At 39.9% G+C, this 8,552-nt stretch overlaps 1 pseudogene; it reads left to right on the top strand.

The window, feature by feature from the left end:
- Nucleotides 1-777: 777 nt before the first annotated feature.
- Nucleotides 778-8,273, top strand: LOC129185265 (uncharacterized; annotated as a pseudogene).
- The last annotated feature ends 279 nt before the right edge of the window (nucleotides 8,274-8,552 follow it).

Below are 8,552 nucleotides of genomic sequence, written 5' to 3'. Positions count from 1 at the left end.
ACTTTCTTCCTAAATAATCTAAGCAAATTTTCTTCTAATAATATTATTACTTTATTCCCATAATATTTGAACTTTCCCCCAACCAAATTTTCGAAACATGACAACTTGATTTTGTTTTGTTTGTTTCACATAGTATTACATGTTCAAAAATAACATTGTGCCTTAACATTTCAACTCAGTGCTACTAAAATGACATTATTTTTCCTCATAATCTTATGAGTTTATTCCTGTAAAATTGTGCCACTTTTGATCTCTTAATATTTTGACTTTATTCTTATAAAATTAGAGATGTTTTTTTTTTTATTTTCCAACTACTTAAATTTCAATGTTCTAATGTCAAAATAACCTGCACTCGGTGTGGTGAAAAGCACAGCGCATATGGCTGATGGTAACTACAGTAGAGTATTGGTTTTCATTCACCATGTGACTGATGAGTCCATTTAAGATGAAGTGGAGAAGAGTAACAAACTAAACGTCCTATCAGGGATTCAGCCGCCATGAGTTACATGAATACATGTATGTGTGTGTGCGTGTGAGGACAAAAGGTATCAATAATTCCCATCAATCATCCACTTCCTGCCTCAGTCAACAGCTGGTATGCAGGAAAGCTGTGAGAATCATTAATTACACACACAAGCACACGCACTACATCATTACTGTCAACAGCTGCCGAGCAGGCCGTGCGAGTACCCAAATAACATCATTATCGCAAGTATTCTTCAACAATGCACCCCCTTTCAGCCTTCCCTCTACAAGGAGCCAGTATGAGTGCACTCCATGGCCTGGGCCCACCAGCCGCACCACAGGCCCCTACCACCACTCTTCACACTACTGAGGTGGCCTTTGACCTCGGGGGATGTGTCAGGGAGAAGTCAGGGTGAGCGTCTGTCAGTGGACGGTGGCTCAGGGGGTAAAAGAGTTCTGGGTAATGAGTGACAAGTGTGTGTGAACGTGTGTGTTTATGTGCGCCAGACGAGTGTTTGTGTGATTTTTTTTTGGGGGGGTGGTCTTTTTTTTCTGCTCCTGTGCCCACTGTTGGTGTGGGATCACGCATGTTTGTATGCAAACGTACAAGTGCAGATGTGTGCGTTTTTGTGAGGAAGATTCAGCTCATTTAGGGGTGAAAGTGTGTGACCCGCTCGTTTATCACTGGTGACAAAGTGTAAGAGTCAGTTAGAGATAGAATTTGCTCTCAGCTCATAAATCACAAGCTGAATACACACACACACACCCTAAATGTTTTCTCGTGGGACTGACATCAATTTTTTTTCTTTTTTTTTTTCTCAAATATTGATGTCTTTTTAGAAATAACTATTACATTGTTTTACATTATTTTTTGGACTTAAAATAAACCCATCAGTGATGTTCTACTGCCTAAGTTCCCATAGTGGAATACGTAGATTGCTGTAGAGCAGGGGTGTCAAACTCGTGCCATGGAGGGCCGAGACACTGCAGGTTTTCTTACCAGCCAGTCACTAAAGCAGGTGATTTTAAATGATCAACATCTTCAGTTTGAGTGAAGGAGCTCATCAATTAAATCACCTGGTTGGAGAGAAAACCTGCAGCATCTCGGCCCTCCAGGGCACGAGTTTGACACACGTGCAATAGAGGGTACGTGAATAAAAATTAAAAATGACTTGACTACATTAGCACGGAACAGTAAGATTTACGTAATGTGCTCACACGCCTCATGTGAACAGCCACAGCCGGTAGTACAGTGCAGAAGAAAGGTGACAGCATGTATTTGTTATTTGTTGATGACGTGCATTAAAAGTGCATTAAAAGTGTTTCATCTTGAATATTTTTCAAGATCATTTATACTGTGTGCTAAATGAGAGCTGGTCTTCTTTCATGCTGTTGTGACTAATTAGTGCGTTTTTTGCGCTGTATGAACCTGTCATTTGTTTGTTGACTGGATGCAGAGACTATGTTAGAAAGTCCCCAATTTTGCATGCGTAAGTAAATTTACGCTCTTTTACGTGTCTTCTTCTTTGTTCGGCAGTCCTTGAACACACCATGTGTGACGCAGATTGAGATTTATGTGTATGAGTTTCTCCGACGCTGAGCAGACAGACGTGTATTTTCTATACACCTTGTCCCCCTCACCTTGTCCCTGTTAAACAAATGTTAATGTTGTGTGTAAATGCACAGAGGTGAGCTTGAATAATGTGAGCTCTGTGCTGCTGTGCATTTTCACATTTCCGGTGCATAATTTCATGCTTATGTGCTCTTATGTCCATTTGGTTAATAAGCCTCATATTGAATTAATTTCCTAATTGATTTCTGTACATTATGTGCCTTTGTCTTAATAATTATTTATAATTATTACGTTTACGTGTAACATTATTTGCATTGTAATGCTTATTTCCATCTTATTGCAGACAAAAGCACAGCAAAAGAGCATAAAGAGCTTGTCACAGCTTGTCACCACTTAAATACTCAATACACATACAAATGCATTCACCAACCAGAAAACAAAACTGAATTTGATTTTGTCAGGATGTACGGGAAGTCTGCATCAACAATAAGTTCCATCCATTCCCAATTATTACAAGTAAAAATGTCTTGCATTAAGTAACTTTAAACTTGTTTTTAGAGGGGCAGTTTTTCTTGTTAGGAATGAAGGTAAAAAAAAATGCTTCTTCTGAGGGGAAAAATACTACTTTTGAGCATCACAAGCTTGTTATGAGACTCAAAACCTCACAATACTAGTAAACACAGATACAAGCTTTATTTGCTAATTTGATGATCACTTTTATGTTTTTAAATGTAATGTCTTATTTCAAGAAATCTTACTAAAGCCAATTCGGACTTGTTCCATTGGCAGATTATTATTACAAGCATATTATTATTACAATATTATATAATATCATATTATTATAAGCAAAAATATTGTGTATTAATTTTTTAAAACTTGTTTTTAGAGGAGCAATTTTTCCAGTACACACAGCCCTTTGAAACAACAGAGGCATATCACATTGTCAACACATACATACTGTAGCAGAGCCCCTACTTAAGCTGGCGGAAGTCTGTTGAGGATGTGACAGGTCAAAAAGATTAGCTTCCAAATGATGAGGTGTCAGACTCATGAGCTGAGAGAGACAGCAAGAGCTGGTGTAAAACATCTAAGGAAGAATTGAGGGTTGAAAATATGATGCACAGGTTCGATATCATATGGTCTCATCCAAAAATTAATTATCTATCATCTGCCAAAGTATTGCCCCATTCCAGAAGTCGTCACAGTTGTCCTAGCAGTGGAGTCAGAGGAACTGGTACTCCAAAATTGTCATGCCAGGTCAAGTGTGCCAGTCTGATAGAGCGACCCTGCACCGTGTCGATCTCACTGCTGGCAAGAACAACATTTTTAGATATATTGTTTTTTAAACCTTCAACATCAAAGCTGTAGCTGGCAATAAGATTTGCAATGTTATTTTTAAATGACTGTAAATCTTGAACTATCAAAATTATTCCAATTGTTTCTGAAGTGAGAGACTGTGCTTTCTAGTGATATACAGCAATCCCTCGTTTATTGTGGTTAATTGGTTCCACATTCAAACGTGATAAGTGATTTTCCATGATGTAGCATTCCTTATTTAGAAATCAAATATTTTTGACCATTTGTTTTTGTGTTTTACATTATCCTTTGTCACATTTTTGCTGTGTTTTTGCTTGATTGCAAAACATGTCGAGGAGGTTGTCTTGGAAGTAAACAATGTGACGGTCACATACAATTGTCATTCACTGTTTCATAGTACTGTTTCCCACATCCTTTATTCATGTACATTATGGGCGGCTTAGTCAGTAAAAACATCTAAAAGTCCCTTTTTAGGTGGTCTGTCATTATAAGATATTTAGCATGCAGTAATGCAATGCAACCTCCAGTGCACCTAAAAAAAAAAAAAAAAGATCCAAGCACATACAGCAGATTGTATAACACTTTTACAGCTAAAATAAGACAAATAACTCCAGGTGGACTGTTTTAGAATTATCTGTGTTCAATTATAAAAAATAAACATCAATGACGTGCAGTGAGGTTGATGGCTGTTGAGGCACTGACTTTCTCTTTTATCTACATGCAGGTTTCTCATTGAGAATAACAAAAAAGAAGACAATAATTCACTTTCAATTTTATTTTGAAATACTTCTTAGTCCAATTTATTTATTTTTTTATAAACTGAAAAGCGTTTGTGGTCTTACCTTTTACAGTCATACCTGTTGACTGTAAAAGGTATGACTGTATCACGGTTCAATATTGCTCCATCACTCATGTTTATAAAAAATATATAATTCATTAATAAATTAGCGCTGTTTGGTGGTTGACTACGGCCCATTATCAGTCAAAAATATTGTAATGCAAGTTATATGTAGTAGTCTGGCCACTAGGTATCAGTAATGACACAAAACACTGATGAGACATGACATTACAACTCATTACCATCACATTGCATGTAATCAGCCAAGGCATGTCCGACATGATAGTGAAGGAAAAAAAGTTATCCTCCTATTCTGTGTGGAAGTAGTAAGTTATTTGCTTGTTATTGTGTCTTCCTCACTCCATCTGAAACCCTCTAAGTTTAGAATGAATAAATTGGAGGCACTAGTGTAGGATCAAAATCAGCCAATTTCCGTGAAAAAGCACGTGATCGGCATATGCCGATAAATGCCTTTAAACGCCGATCACAAAAGCCGATCACCTCTGGCTCGTAGTTTTGCAGCATGCAGCCAGTAGCGAGCGTCTCCCGCCCACTTTCCATCACACTGCACAGGCAATCATGTCTGCTGTGTCTGACTTACCTGTCGTTGGTGAGAGTGATATCAATTTTGCACTCTGCAAAACATGCCATGAAAAAATGTCTTGCTTGGGTAGCACGTTAAAAAGCTTTAATTTAATACGTTTTTTAAAGAACACACACTTGACAAAGCATGGTGAGTTTTCACGGCTCACGATGTGATCATCAGTTAAACGGCAGCTAATGTTGGATACATTAGCTGCCGCCCATAGGCGTGTGACAGTCAGAAATCTAAAGCAAATAAGCCAAAAAATAATTGAATTCATCGGACTAGATGACTGTCCTTCGTCAGCAGTGGAAGACACCAGGTTCGCCGGCTTCTCTCTCACTTGGAACCCACCAACATGCTACTGGAAGTCCTGCAAGGGCTCCACCAATGTACTCGATCTCACATCCAAAGTCTCCTTTAGGAAGGTGTCCCATCATATGTCAGTTTCACCAGTGATATAAGTTGTCTTAAAAAAGTAAATCAAATATGGTTTTGTCAAAATCAATATCAATATGGTTTTGTCAATAGTAAATTTTAAAAAATTACACTTAATCTTTGTGTATCAGCCGATTTGACTCATGGATGATCGGTATCAGAATCAGCAGCATAAAAATAACCCTGACTGGAGTATCCTTAGCAATTCCCAATTTTTTGGGCCCCATGGCAGTCAGGGGACCTTGGAATTGTCCTGACTATTCCCCCTTATACGGCACCCTTGGCCAATAGCACTCATCATAAATCAGTTGAAAAAATTATAATTCATCCATGTGATTGGTGTCGACCGATTTCGTTCATGGATGACCGGTATTGGAAATCGGCAGCATAAAACCCTGAAGCATCCCTATCCAAAATACAGCTAGAGACACCTAAATCTAAAACAAATATTTTCCCCAGTAACCAGCATGGTCAACATTAAACCATGCTGGGTAAATGCAGATTAAAAGAAAACAAACAAAATACTCAGTGTCAGTTGACCTTTTTTTTTAAGACTTTTTGTCCAGCGGGGGGAGTCGCTGAGGTCAACGGGTCAAAGCGATGGGGAAGAAGTCAGTTGTTAAGTCAGTCTGTCCCAACAGAAGGAGGACAAAGTCAGTAGATCAGATTCTGCACTTCTAAACATAAACACAATGTTCTCTTTTTTTCATTCCTAAAGACTTTAAAGAAGCTTTTACTATCACCCTCTCTGTTTGCAGATCAATGAATAACATAGAGATGTCATGACATTTGAAATATTTCATGACAAACGAAATTGTGTGGGGGGGTTTTTGTGTACCAAAAATAGCCCATACCATCTGCCTTCGAGAAGAAGACAAATTCCACCCTGAATCAATGACATGGCACACACTGTATATACATAGACAACCATTCACACGCAAATTCACACCGTCACTGACTGGGAACTGAACCAACACAGCCTGCACAAGTCAGGCAAGTCAACCACTAGACCATCAGTGACACAAACATCATGTTACGTTAAAAAAAATGTAAAAAATTACAAGCATTTTTCTACTTCACAAATAAATACAATTGTATACACAGACAATATTAACAATGTTAGTACTAATATTGGTAGTCTATATTTTCTACACACTTTTATATATGTTTGTCATCAACATTTACAAGTACCAAATTTGTAAAAGCGATCGATCTAGCAAGTTTTGCTCAAGTCTGCCAGTGGATCTTGACAGTGTGGAACAGTGTAACGAAATCCACTATCACCTACAGGTTTCAAAAGGCTGAAGAGGACAACACAAGCTCAAGGGCTAATTTGCCTCGAGACGAAATGACACTGAGAGCGACAACAAAAGAGGGAGAAAGATTGACAAAGTGTGAAGGAATTATGAGGCTGTTAATTCCGACACTGAATAAGACGAATTTAGTGTTTTTTTTCTGGTAGGCCACCTGTGTGTATCACCGGACTTAGTGACTGAGAACCAGATCGACCACATCTGCACGGCCAAGAAATTTAGGAGGTCCCTACAGGATGTAAGGATGAGAAGAGGAGTAGACGTCGCATCTGACCACCACCTGCTGGTAGCCAGGCTGGATCTGAAGCTGGAGAAGACCTGGATGGGGGCAATAAGAAAGCATGCTGAAAGATACCAAGACCAGAGAAGAATTCAGACTGTCTCTTGCCAACAAGTACCAAGTGCTACAAGAACTGATTGAAGAACAGGTCACCATTGTGAAGGAGGCGCTTGCATCAACCTGTCAGGAAGTAGTAGGCCGCAAGAGATATCAACAGAAGGAGTGGATATCGGCAGACACTCTACGTAAGATCAAGGATGGAAAGCAGAAGAAGACAGCAGTAAACAACAGCCGAACAAGAGCAGCAAAGGCCAAGACACAAGAAGACTTCACAGAAGCCAACAGAGAAGTGAAGAGGAGGGCAAGAGCAGACATCAACAGCCTGGCAGAGGAAGCCGAGGAAGCAACACCCAGGAACAACAGATAAAAGCTGTACGACACCACCGAGAAACAGTCAGGGAAGTACAGCAGGCCCGAGCGACCAGACAAGGACTAGGAAGGAAACATCATCCTGGGGAACAGAGCGACAACTGTATAGATGAACCGGGCACTGTGAAGAGCTCCTGAACAGACCTGTCCCTCCGAATCCCTCGGACATCGACCCTGCTGACATTGAACTTGACATCAACTGTGAGAAGCCGACCAGGGAGGAGATTAGGAAAGCCATCAAGCTACTAAGGAACAGCAAGGCAGCAGGACCAGATAACATCCCTGCAGAAGCACTCAAGGCAGACCTGGAGACCACGTGGAGATGCTGTACCCTCTCTTCGATAATGAAAGTAGATAGTAGATAGAAAGTAATGAAGATATGGGAACAAAAGAAGTACAAGCAGACTGGAAGGAGAGTTACCTCATCAAGCTACCCAAGAAAGGAGACCTCGGCAACTGCACCAACCACAGAGGAATAACACTTCTGTCAGTGCCAGGGAAGGTCTGACAGGATCCTACTTGAGAGAATGACAGGTGCCGTCGACCCACTCCTCCGAGACCAGCAGGCCGGCTTCCGCCAGAACAGATTGTGCATTGACCAGATCGCTACCATGAGCATCATTGTCGAGCAGTCTTTAGTGTGGAACTCATCGGTGTACATCAACTTCATTGATTATAAGAAGGCTTTTGGCACTGTGGACCGCAAAACCCTCTGGAACCTGTGTTGCACACAGAGTGCCAACCAAACTGGTCAACTTGATCAAAACTCCTATGAAGGAATGACCTGTCGAGTAGTCCATGAGGGACAGCTAACAACCAGTTTCAGGGCGAAGACCAGAGTCAGACAAGACTGCCTACTGTCACCTTTTCTCTTCTTCCCAGTGATCAACTGGACCATGAAGACATCAACAGAAATTGTTGTGATTATAATACTCGCTAATCAGTTAGTCTTTATTATGAATTGTCTGTGGTTGATGAGCGATATTAAATTTTTCTTTTAAAAAAGCAGTTAGCATCACCATGACAACATCCAACTGCTTCTCTGCTTGACTGTGCTGTAATTTAGAATGCCATAATTTTCAAAACAAATCAATACAATCAATAATTTTGTTTTGTTCACAGCCTCCAAAAATGTAAGTAATCTGTTTTATTTAATTTGACTTGTTTACTTGAAAATTACATCCATGTTTATGTTCTGGACTTGTCAGCCAAAGTTCATTCTCAGTCCATTTAAAGTTGCCCCAGTGTTTGTTTTATTTTGAAGGAGCCATAAAAAAGGGAAATGCAAAGCACTCAGCCATAACCGTGATGCATCC

The sequence above is a fragment of the Dunckerocampus dactyliophorus genome, chromosome 7 (assembly GCF_027744805.1).
Source record: "Dunckerocampus dactyliophorus isolate RoL2022-P2 chromosome 7, RoL_Ddac_1.1, whole genome shotgun sequence".
In the NCBI taxonomy this organism is placed as follows: Eukaryota; Metazoa; Chordata; class Actinopteri; order Syngnathiformes; family Syngnathidae; genus Dunckerocampus; species Dunckerocampus dactyliophorus.
This window is presented reverse-complemented; position numbering and strand designations above follow the sequence as displayed.